This window comes from Larus michahellis, chromosome 6, assembly GCF_964199755.1.
Source record: "Larus michahellis chromosome 6, bLarMic1.1, whole genome shotgun sequence".
NCBI lineage: Eukaryota > Metazoa > Chordata > Aves > Charadriiformes > Laridae > Larus > Larus michahellis.
This window is the reverse complement of record NC_133901.1, coordinates 69,702,898-69,715,237: the sequence shown is the minus strand read 5'-3', so window position 1 is coordinate 69,715,237 and position 12,340 is coordinate 69,702,898. Positions and strand designations below refer to the sequence as shown.

The following is a 12,340-nucleotide window of genomic DNA, read 5'->3' as shown; positions in this document are numbered from 1 at the left end:
GATGCCCCATCCCTGGAAACATTCAAAGTCAGGGTGGATGGGGCTCTGAGCAACCAGATCTGGTTGAAGATGTCCCTACTTATTGCAAGGGGCTTGGGCTAGATGGCCTTTAAAGGTCCCTTCCGACCCAAACCATTCTATGATGCAACCCCGAGCACAGGCACTGGGGCTGGGGAATGGGCTGCTCCTTTCTGCGTGCCCAGCAGCGCCCAGAATAATCCTCCACATTCATCCCTGGAGCGGTTCAAGGCCAGGCTGGACGGGGCTTGGAGCAGCCTGGTCTGGTGGGAGGTGTCCCTGCCCAGGGCAAGGGGTTGGAACTAGATGATCTTCAAGGTCCCTTCTGACTCTAACCATTCTATGATTTTCTCCTCCGATGGCACTTTCTGGGGCTGTATTTGGAAATCCAAAGCGTAACTTGCATTTATATTTCCCATGGGGGTTTACATGCACACACAGACACGTGTGCAAAGGGCGATGAAGAGCCATGCAAAGGGTCACGTTTGCATATCACAGGGGTTTTGTAGCTTCTGGGCAATTTGGCATGGAAACACGTTAGTAGCACATGTGGTTGCGTGGGTGAACAGGTAACAATATCCCACGCAGAACCCATTGTGCACGGGCAAGCGAGCACCTTCGTTTGGTTGCCCACTGGGATGTCTGCTTGCCGTGACCAGTGGTTTGGTCTTGCTGAACGTGCCCATTGTATCCCCCTGGACACACTGCTCAGCACCTTGGGAGGAGGTGGAGGTGATGAAGACCTTTCAGGATGGGACCAAAATGTTAAATGAGTTGCAAGGCCTCAGTGTGATGGGTGCACGTGTGCCCCAGCTGCATCTGCTGGAGTGCTCACTGCTGAACAAAGGGAGGAGATCAAAGGGATGGGACTGTTTTTATTCCTCTGGCTATTCTGAGAGCCTGTGCCATGGTTACCGTGGTAAGATGAACGTTTTGGAAGTGCTGGGGGAGCAGAGCAGAAGTCACCTGCTCTTTGCTCATCACTTTGTGCTGGGCCACCTCACAGGGGCACCAGAGGAGAGCATGGAGTAGTGGGGAGCAATATTCCCAAGGTAACGGCCATGGCAGACTCAGAGGCTTTGATCCCTCATTAACAGAATTAATGAGTTTATCTTTGCAAATGCCAATGAAGCCTTTTTTTCCCTTTTTTTCCAAAGGCTTCTTGCAATTTTCTGCTCTTTAATTGCCAGCCTTTGCAAATGAAGGGCACGCAGACGGTGTGGCAGGTAGAGCAGACCCCTAAATGGACTCCACTGGTGGAGATGCTGCCTCAGCACAGCACTGAGTGGATGGGGAATCACGTCCAGATGATTTTGCTGCCATTGCTTCACTCTGCAGACTTTGGGGAATAAAAGCTTGCTCCAGGGCCTGGAAAGCCTCTTTGTGTAGCTGTTCTTCCAGCCTTGTGAGCCCATGGATTCTCCTTCCCAGCTCCCTTGGTGCCCATAGGGAGTTTGGCACTAGCTGTAGCTCATCTTGAGCCCTTCCAAGTCCATGCCAAGGTCTACACAAGGCTTCACAGGCATGGTATGGCTGTGTGCTTGGCTCAGTCCCTTCTCCAAGGAGCTGAACTGCAGGCTGGGATCGCATCCTGCACCTCTTAACCCATCTCTTTGGGTTGGCCTTGGCCCCAGCAAAACACAGAGTCTAAACAAGAGCAACCCAGATGGCCGAGTCCCCACATTGGCTCCTGTGCTGTAAGGCTCTCCATCCCATGTCCCCACGGCGGGGACCCTGCGGGGGACAGGGCTGCCCTCAGCACAGGTGGAGGATCTAACAGATCTTGACATTTGTCTGTCAGACTTGTGTATTAGGGGCTAATACACGGGTAAAGAAGGACCAACACAAACCCATCTATGACCCAGGTTCAGGAGGATGAAGGCACAGTGAGACCCAGCAGGTTGCCCTCCTCGAGCATCCTCAGGGGGCCCAAAAGCCTTGAATCCTGCTTGGAAACTGCTCTGGACCATCAGGATCTGGGCCGTCAGCTCCCACAGACCATGTACTCCGCTGGGGGTCTTGCTTTCTGTCCCACTCAGCAGCCTTGGGGTGTCATCTCTTCCCCAAATCCCTAACCACTTGCAAGCCATTCTTAAATCCTGCTCAGCAGGTTAATCCCAAGTGAGCTTCATGATTTTCAGCTGTCAGTGGAAACGTGGAAGAGAAGCAGTAAAGAGAAATGGGCTGAGAATGGGGATGGCATGAACAAATGCTTGCGGTTACGAAAAAGCCAGGATGCTAAAAGCAGCAGCGTGTCACCGGGGCAGATGTGTTCGGTAATGGAATTTCAGGAGAAGGGCTGGGGGCTGTGCGGCAGGAGCTGTTTGGCAGGAGAGAGGTGCAGACCCTGCTCTCCACGCAGTGTCCTGGTGCTGCGCGGGGACTCTGCCAGAGGTCACCACCTCCGGGAAGGGTGCCTGCAGGTGCTTTTTGTGCTGATGTAGAATGTTCATGTGATGGATAGGGAAGGAGGACAGCGTACGCGCTCTGGTTTCCATTTTTTGGGAGGTCGGATGGGTGGTGCAGTGCAGTCCTTGACTCCCTCCTCGGTCCCTCCTCAGTCTTGCACCCTGGCTACCCGTGGGACAGGGGACACAATGAGGAGACAGTGGGACCTTGAGGCCTGAAGCAGAGCTCACAGCTGGGCTGGATCAGTGTTTTCCAGCATCCCTGTCCTTCAGCTGCTCCCTCAAGGCTCCAGTGAGGCTCTTGAAGGACACGAATGGACACCCTCACCCAGAGACATGAGACACACACATGCATTTCCCCTGCAGTAGATGCACCTGAAATTGCTGGATTACAACCGCAGAGTTAACATTGAATTATCCCAGTGGGAACAACCGAGTGCTTCAGCAGTTAGGCTAAGCCTGTCCAGTAAGTTTTACAAACCCCGACTGTATCGGATGGCAAATCTGACCAAAATATTTCGGCAGGTGGGATCCCTGGGGCAGCTACGAGCTGCTGGCCCTGCCCGCAGGGCACCAAAGCCCGGCAACGGCAACAGCGCTCCAGGCACAGCATCCTTGCCCTCCAAGGATGCTGTGGGGCAAAGCCAGCTTCTCCATCATGTCAGACCAAGGGGGAAAGTTTGTCGTCTGGGAAATAGAGGCCGGGGAGATGCTGGGGTGTCAGCAGGTGCTTCCCTATCCCTCTGGTGGATGCTGAGCCCAGACGTGCATTTATAATTTGGATAGCTGTGGCTTTGTCCCAGGTGACCCAAGGGTGACAAAAATCTAATCACTCACGTGTCCAAAAGCAGATCAGTCTCTGTGGAAAACCTTAAGGAATAGTTGTATTTTCTCTGGCTACTGTCCACCACACCAAAAAAAAAATCTCCCAAAGTGAGAAAGCGACGCCTGAGCATCCTGAGTTTAGACAAAAAGCATAAGTTTAGACAAAAATAGTTGTCGGGGTGGTTCATCCTCCACAAGAACTGATACAATAAGGGAAGGATCCCAAAGCCCCGTGCTGTGAGCCACGAGCCCTGTAGGAACGGGGAAGGGATTGCCTGGGTGCAGCATCTTCCCCGGTGCTGGTGGCAGCCAGAGCGATGGGCACCCCTCTGTTCCATCCCCTCCTTGCCCACCAGACCAGCCTGGGTGGCCCAACACCCAGCAGTTGCCAGTACAACCATCCAGCAAGGAACTCCACAACCAGGATCCGGCCCAAGGAGCTTGTGGAGCATCCCCAGTTTCCAGGGAGGAAACCCAGCCGGGTCTGGGCACCCACGCCAGCGGGTGGATTCCCGAGGCAGGGATGCGCTGCTGGTGGCGGGGCAGCAGGGCTGTGGCAGAGTGGGATTAAAGCAAAGCCGTACAAGGGCCAGGGTTTTCATAGCTCTTCGGTTATGAGAAGCAGTTCTGGCAGGCTGCTCGCCGCGTGGGAGGACTGGCACAGAGGGATGAGCAGGATTAGGCAAGTTATGGGGAGCATTCTTGCCTTTGGTGGGGCGGGCTGTCGGGGCGTGGGACACGGTCAGAGCCCTCCCTGGCACGGGAACGCCATGAAAACCAGCTAACTCCTCGTGGGCAGTAGGAGACGGTGGGGGGGGGATAAGCATGATGGAGAAAACCCCGCAGGTTTGGGCATTCCCTCAGTCTGCTTTTAATGCCTCTCTAGGAAAAAGACTGGAAAGTTAGAATCATCATAGAATGTTTTGGGTTGGAAGGGAGGATGTCGGGTTGGAATGTGTTAGGTGATTTCAGACAAAGAGCTGAAATAATGGCAAGGTCTCCACGTGGCCGCACGTGTCCTCTCATCTGGCTTTATATGGGGTAGAAATGGCTTGTGTGTGATGGTCTTTGTGATTCAAAGCAACGGAAAACCAGGCTTTTCAGTAGACTTCAAAGCATTCACTTTACAGATGGGGAAACTGAGGCATGGGGCACTCTGGGAGCCCCTGGGCACTAACAGCAGAGCTGGGGACCGAGCCTGGGGTGCCGGATCGACATCTAGCTCTGGCACCGCATGGGTTAATTTTTTGCTTGCGCTGGTAACCAGATGTGTTTATAGGCCTGAAACCTGGTACTATGATAAAAATAAAAATAATTTGACCTGAAATAAATGTTTTCTTCATACCAGGAGAGATATTTAGGCCAGGCAGGAGGGGAGGGAGCTGCTCCTGGAAGCAATTACATGGCCACATAACTGTGCTAATTAAGAAAGAGATCTAAATGTTAAAGTTCTGCTGGGAAGGAAAATACTTGGGAAAACATTGCCTTTAATTCCTCAGAATCCTGTTTTTGTCTCTTCTCTCTGCAATTCCCAGAGCTCAGAGAGGGGACATGAGCCTGTATTATCGTTCCCCTTCTTATTTACTCATACGGCATCGAACTAGGGAGGCTTCAACTTTGGGCAGAAACCAAACCACGAACATGGTTATCATTGAAACAGCAACAAATTTTAAAAGCCACGTTAGGTGAGAAAAATGGATTTTCTATAAAAACCCAGAGTCTGCCAGAGAAGCTGTGTGGTGGAGAGACACCTGCTTGGTTTTCCTCTCCCGTGGTCTGCTGCAATCCTTCTCCAAAGGGCGCCTTGCTGCGGTGGTGACCTGGGGACTTGCCATCTCCCACATCCACCACTTGCCGACATCTTTGTCGGAATTTGCAGGATTTGGGGTGTTGTGTGCTGAAACAACCTCGCGGCAGGAAGAACGCTGGGTTCGGTGGCTTGTCTGAGTCATCTACGGGAAGCCGAGCCGTGGGCCAGCCCTGGTGCCGGCGTGTGTGTGCTGGCTGAGCAGATTGCTTTCCTTCGCACAGGCTCTGGGGAGCTGCAAGGGAGACACAACACGTCTGTCACACCAGCGACGGCCGCCCCGAATGAGAATTTGAAATCATCCCCGGCGATGGCAAAACGAGCCCTTGCTATCTCTTGCCCGTTCTGTTTCCTGCCTTGGAAAATGTTGATGTGGTTGTTACTAGGGAGATTTTAATTTGTGTTCACACATTTCCAAACACAGCTATCCTTTTTACAGATTATATTTTAGTGAATGATTTTTTTATATATAGATTAAAAAAAAATTTATATATGTATCTATATTTTCACAGAATCACAGAATGACAGGGGTTGGAAGGGATCTCTGGAGATCATCCAGTCCAACCCCCTGCCAGAGCAGGGTCACCCAGAGCAGGTGGCACAGGAACGCGTCCAGACGGGTTTGGAATGTCTCCAGAGACGGAGACTCCACCACCTCTCTGGGCAGCCTGTGCCAGGGCTCTGCCACCCTCAAAGTCAAGAAGTTCCTCCTCATGTTTATGTGGAACTTCCTATGCTCAAGTTTGTGCCCATTGCCTCTTGTCCTGTCCCCGGGCACCACTGAAAAGAGCCTGGCCCCATCCTCCTGACACCCACCCTTTCAGTATTTATAAGCATTGATAAGATCCCCCCTCAGGCGTCTTTTTTCCAGACTGAAGAGACCCAAGTCCCTCAGCCTTTCTTCATCAGAGAGGTGTTCCAGACCCCTAATCATCTTGGTAGCCCTTTGCTGTCCCCTCTCCAGCAGTTCCCTGTTGTTCTTGAACCGGGGAGCCCAGAACTGGACACGGTACTCCAGATGCAGCCTCACCAGGGCAGAGCAGTGGGGGAGGATGACCTCCATCCCAGCTGTGTTCCCAGCACTAACACGAAGGAGGGGTAGCCCAGGCTGGAAATGGAGGGTGGTCTTGTAGTGTTTGGAAATACAACTTGCCATGGAGAGAAAGCAACAAACATCTTTGTGGTGTGTAAGCCATAGCACCGCTGACAATAATTGTCAGATGTGATGGGAGATATTGGTTCCTGCCAGTTCTAAGTGCCCTGGTAATAAATGAAGACTTGAGGGTGGCACCTGTACCCCGTTTCTGATATCTCCATGAGGTTTTGGCTTCTCTGTGAGCCTTCAGAGCATTTGCAGTTTGAAGAGCTCCATGTCTCCTAACAGACACTGTACTACTGATGTCTTCTCCTCCTGAGTTTTCTCTACCATCTGTTTACTTTGCTGCAAGAGTCGTACCCATAAACACTGAGGAGTCCCAAAGAGCCGGCAAACTACTCCTCCTCCGTGAAGCTCCTTATTATATAGTATGACATATAGCGTATGGGACAGATAGTTGTTGCTATAGAACAAGTGAGGCGATTGAAATACAGATTGCATCTCCCCAGGGTTATGGAGAGCTTCCCATGGGTATGAATCCACCATAAATAGCTGTCTGCCCTGCGGGCGGGCTGTGACGGGTGGGCGAGAGGGCACTGGCAGCAGTGGGCACCAGCTTAGAAGGTGGTGAGGATGAAGGCCTGGATGTGCTTGATAAGGAAGGGTGATAGCGAAGACTTTGTGCCTGAAAGATGCCTGTTATGGGAAGGGTGCTGAGATGTTGGAGCCGGGTACAACGGGACTATTCATGTTGCTCGCTGGCCGCTGTAGACAGACAGCACTATTCATGGGGTGACTTCACTATCTTCTGAGGAGCATGTGCCGTCGCAGGATGGGGTCGTCTGCACCAGGAATCACAAGAGCATCCTCCTGAAATGTGGATGGGTGTTTCTTGTGTTTTTCAGGATTAAAATCAGCTTCAGCCTGGGCTGGAGATCTGGAGGAGTGGGGTGGGTAATGGGGCTCTCCTGATGGCTGGTAACCAACCTGTCCCCTGCCTTGTTTTCTGTTTCAAACTAAGGAATAATGGCAGTTCCCATGCATGAAGGAGCTCGTACACTCCCAAAGTTGAAGTAAACAGCCCACCAGCTTGGAATTGTTTCAGGCTGGTCTTGACGCTGAATGGGGAGAAGTTTCAAACTGTGGGATGGGAGAAGTGACCTCTCCTCTCTGACCACCCAGCTCTTTCCTCAAGGGCTAAAATTGTCTACATTTTCACGCAAGAAGATTTTTCTATTTAAATTTTGGCAGCTTTCAGGCTTGCTGGCGAGGGCAGGAGGGGCGGCAGTGATCTCGGTCGGCGTCAGCACCCACTCGAGCCGGTGGCAAATATTGCCAAAAGGTAGCGACAGGCGAAAAACCGGAGTTTTTAAATTCCAGACGTATCCCAGGAAATAGTTTGCTATTGATGTAACTTCTGAGACAGATTCCAGCTTCCAAGCCCCAATGTTTTTTAAATAAACACGAACGCGAGCCTGCGAAGGTCACTTTGTGGCTTGGTGGGAAAAAGCCTTCGGTTCAGGATCAAAAGAAAATGACTCGGTTCGGAGGGCACAGAGGACCTCGGAGGCCGGCTGGTTTTAACTTTGGTCAGACTATTACACATGCTGCCATCGTTATTCCTTGCCCTGGTATTTTTTTTAATTTAAAAGCACAAGTAGTTGAAAGAAATTCAAGTCAATATTGGAAATTAGGTTCATAATGATGTTTACTCCTGGCACGAACCGTTAATGGTGTTTTTTCTGTCCCTGCTCCTTTGACAAACAAGTCTCCGTATTCGTTGAAGTATAGCAAACCTCGTCTCAGCTGGTCTCCACCAAGGCAGGGTAGACCAAGTGAGGTTGCCCGCTGGCACAAGCCCACGTAGCCAACATCCTCCTGCCCACGACGCCAGGGAGGATGCTCGTATGCTGCGAGGAGCTTCACCCCTGAAATAATTCCATTGCTTTCAGAGTTGTTTTGCATCAGTTTTTCCCTATGCTGTGCTAAAAATAAAAGCTTTTGTTGGGCATCATAGATGGGCCTGGTCCAAGAGTTCTCTCAGGTCCAAGTGCATATATTTTTAATGTATAGAGGGCAATATGTTGAGAGGAATGGATGCTTTTGAAGTTATGGCACTGGACTGGACCTCATATGCATCAGCTCCTTTCCTGCCTCCTCTGCAAATGTCCTTCAAGCAGAGTTTCCCTGCCTCAGTTTCCCAAATGGAAGAATGAAGGCAATCCTTCCTGAGGCCGGGCTGGCTCGGGTGGGGTGTAATTTGGGTGCTCCCCACGGCAATAAAACCTTGCTTTTCGGTAGTGGGTCATATCGCTGCCAGAAGTAGCACGCAGAAAAGATCCATCTCCCTATAAAAGGCTGATTTGTTGGTGCAGCTCTGGAGTGACCATTTCGGGCATGGTGCTGCAGTATAGTCAGAGGAAGCTTGTAGGAGGTGATTTATTGTAGCAGGCTCTATTTTAGTTACCCGACAGGGCTTTTAATAGCAATAATGTGTAATGCAATGACATCCATTGTTTTGATTTTACAGTCGAAACGGTCCCATCTGCCCCAGTTATAAATTTGTGACTCATCAGACACAATGGGCTGAAAATAAATTCAGCCGTGGAAGCAGAAAGGGGGCCGTGCCCAGGAACGTGAGCATTTCTGCCACGAAATCACTTTTCCAGCGTCAGCTGGGACTTTTGTGCGTAGATACGCTCCTCCGGCAGCATCCCTCACCCGTGCTAGGGGGATCCGAGTGCCAAAGGGACCCCTGGTACCCGGGGACCATGGCCCACCACCCCCTGCTCCGGCTCCATCCCCTGCTCCCAGCTCCATCCCCTGCTCCGGCTCCATCCCCTGCTCTGGGCTCCATCCTCTGCTCCCAGCTTCATCCTCTGCTCCTGGCTCTGTCCCCTGCTCCGGCTCTGTCCCCTGCTCCCGCTCCATCCCCTGCTTCTAGCTCCATTCTCTGCTTCCAGCTCCATCCTCTGCTCCTGACTCTGTCCCCTGCTCCGGCTCTGTCCCCTGCTCCGGCTCCATCCCCTGCTTCTAGCTCCATCCTCTGCTCCCAGCTCCATCCTCTGCTCCTGGCTCTGTCCCCTGCTCCGGCTCTGTCCCCTGCTCCGGGCTCCATCCTCTGCTCCCAGCTCCATCCTCTGCTCCTGACTCTGTCCCCTGCTCTGGCTCTGTCCCCTGCTCCGGGCTCCATCCCCTGCTCCTGACTCTGTCCCCTGCTCTGGCTCTGTCCCCTGCTCCGGCTCCATCCCCTGCTTCTAGCTCCATCCTCTGCTCCCAGCTCCATCCTCTGCTCCTGGCTCCATTCCCTGCTCTGTCTCCATCCCATGCTCCTAGCTCCATCTCCTGCTCCCGGCTCCATCCCCTGCTCCATCTCCATCCCCCTGTGGGGTCCAGGGCTGCGGGGTCGGGTGTTGCACCCTTGTCCGCGCTCACACGTGAGGACAGGGCTGGAAACACAAACAAAGCTTGGCAGTGTCTGTCCCAAACACACACAAAATCCGATTGTATCCCCAAGACACGCAACTGATTCACCACGCGCTCTTTAACTGTCTGGTGCCTGAGCTCGTACGCTACGTGGACCCAAAGCATAGCTTTTATAAAGCACAGAGATTCACCCTCGAATGAATCAATGTGCTCAAAAGTGGTGGCCAAAAGTGGTTGTTCACGCGGTTTTTTTAAAAACCACCCAAACCCCAGTGTTCCAGGAGATTTCCAGGCTTGCTGCTCCCGCCCTTGGTTCAGGTGGATGTGGTGGTGGCAGGATTTACAGACGGTGGTTGGGTTTTTCTCCCCCTGAAGGTGCTTCATCGATCACATCTTCTGCCAGAGGGTGTTGGAGGCATTCGAAGGCTGGAGCCGGGTGCAGGTTTGGGATCTGCGGCTAAGCCCAGCATGGTGGTGGGAACAGCTCCTTTGGGCATGAGGCAACGTGGCCATGACCTCCCGGGCAGCCGGTGGTGTTGTAGAAAATATTTTTTCAACGCAAAATTTTAGTAGTGATGGCCAAAAGTTGCGTGAGAGTCTCTTGCCTTGAAAAACTCTCCCAAAGCACGTCAGAAAGCAGCGGTAAATAAACCAGGAGGGCAGCTCAGTTTCCTTTTCAAGAGAAAGATGCTCAGGGTTATCCCGAAATGGAGACCGTGTCACGAAGTGATGTGTCCTTCCAGTCTGCGTTTAATTTGCAGGAAGCCGCGGTGCTGGGTGCGACGGTGGGTGCAGGTGCCCTGAGAGGTGTTAGGGGTACGTGACTCCACATTACTTACTCCACTCGCATTTTTGATTCAACCCAACGTTAATTTAATGACTGGGGACAAGCAGGCTGCCATTATCACCTTAAATTATCACTGTGTGCTAATGTTTGATGTCCCAGGTTTACACACGGCAGCGCTGCCTTTCCATAAATTCTGAATTTATGCTCATCCACGGTATGGTTTTATCCCTTTAGTTTCTTTAACGGTGCTGCTGAAGCTCTGAGATGCTCCACACCTGCAGCCATCCCAGTTCTTCACCGCTGTGGTCCGTCCTGCTCCGCACCTCCCCGGCGGGGAGGACGCGATGTCCGGCTGCATTTATGTTATCCCAGTGGGGAATCACCTATTTTTCTCAAGCACGTTTGGGCGTATTTTAGTCAAAGTGTTGGTGCAAAGAAAGGCTTCAGGTCACTGCCAGGGAGGTGTCGTCAATGATGTGACACTGTCCCCGTGCTGGTGACAAGATTGGTGTGGGACGTAATGCCGGGTGCCCGCTGGTGCCGCTACGTGAATTATACCCGGAGAAATGAGGTGGAAGTGTTCAGCTGGAGCAGGTTTCCATGGACAGAGGCTGATTCAGGGAGATGAGAGAGTTTCACGGAAAGCATTTTATCACAGATACTGAATGAGAGATTTTTGGGGTTTTAATTTCTATAAGCTCTTGCCTTAGGCCATGAAGTGAGAGCACAATAGCATAATAGAGATATTACTTTTATGGTGAGAATGATGCAAATAGTGTGAAAATTGAATAGGGCTGAGATTCTCCAAAAAGGATGTGGCTTAAAAAAAATTTTAAAACTCTGTGTTAGTGATGTTTCATCCTAACTGGAGACAAGTGAAAATGCCAACATCGCTGAATTTCCCCAAAGATGAGCCCCTCCAAACCCTGAAGTTTTGCCAACTCCGGGGACCAGCCGGGTTCAGGCTCGCCGGTTCTCATGCCGGAACCGCTCCACTGAAATCCGTGGCATTGCAGTAGCGTCGTTGGGAGAGCAGCCCGGGCCTGAGCGCCCTGCGGTGCTCCAGGGATGCTCTGCCGCAGCCTCTGGGGATGCAGAGGAGGAGCTGGGAGGGGAGGCTGCAGGGGAGGCTGCGGAAGGCTGGGCACAGGAGGGACAGACGACCTGGAAATACATCAATAAATACACAGTAATCGCTGGCGGGGCTGCCTAATGACCCGTCTGAGCAAAAGGATTTCTCCAGCTCATAGTGAAGGGTTTGGTGTCTGGTAGGGAAAAATATGTGCTCTTGGCAGGAAAGGAGGATTTCCTCCAATTATTGCTGGGAATGGGAATGGGCCGGGAGGCTGCGCTGGGACCGAGTCCCCACGTGCGGGATGCTGCGGGATGCTGTGCACGGGTGGGACGGTCGAGCCCTGGGGAGCATCACTGCTCTCTGATTCCTGTATTTCTCCATGGTTTCTGGGATTTCTCCAGCATCTCCCTGGGGCTCTGTAGCACCAGAGGGATTCCCGACGGTGGGTCGTATAACAGCTTTTTCTTTTGCATTCGGGGAAACCCACTAAACATCCTCACTGTCATCGGGGCAGCTACAAAACTCCAAAGATATGAGCAAAACTACAAGCAAAACCAAATTAACTCTACAGCCTCCAAAGGCAGCATTAATACTAATGACTTAAAGCCTCCTTCTTGCTTTTTTTTGGTTTGTTTGTTTAATATTGTGGTGTGAAGCAACTTGGTAGGATAATAGATATTTCTGAGCCTGCTCGTGAAAGCTGTTTTTCACACCAAATAGAATAAAAGCAAAATTATCTGCTAAAGCTGTAGATTTTTCAATGCACCATCTAAGTGCTGGTGCCTGTTATTGCAAAATTAGGATTGGGGCTATGTAAATATTATTCTTCATTAGCTGGGAAAGCAGACCCTGAAAAGAAGGGCAGCATCGTGGTACCTGCCGGGGAGCCGTCCCCTCC

General features: G+C 51.8%; 1 protein-coding gene across 2 annotated transcripts in view; it reads left to right on the top strand.

The window, feature by feature from the left end:
* Positions 1 to 12,340, top strand: part of FAM53B (family with sequence similarity 53 member B) — a 55,581-nt gene that overhangs the window by 32,356 nt on the left and 10,885 nt on the right. The window lies entirely within an intron of this gene.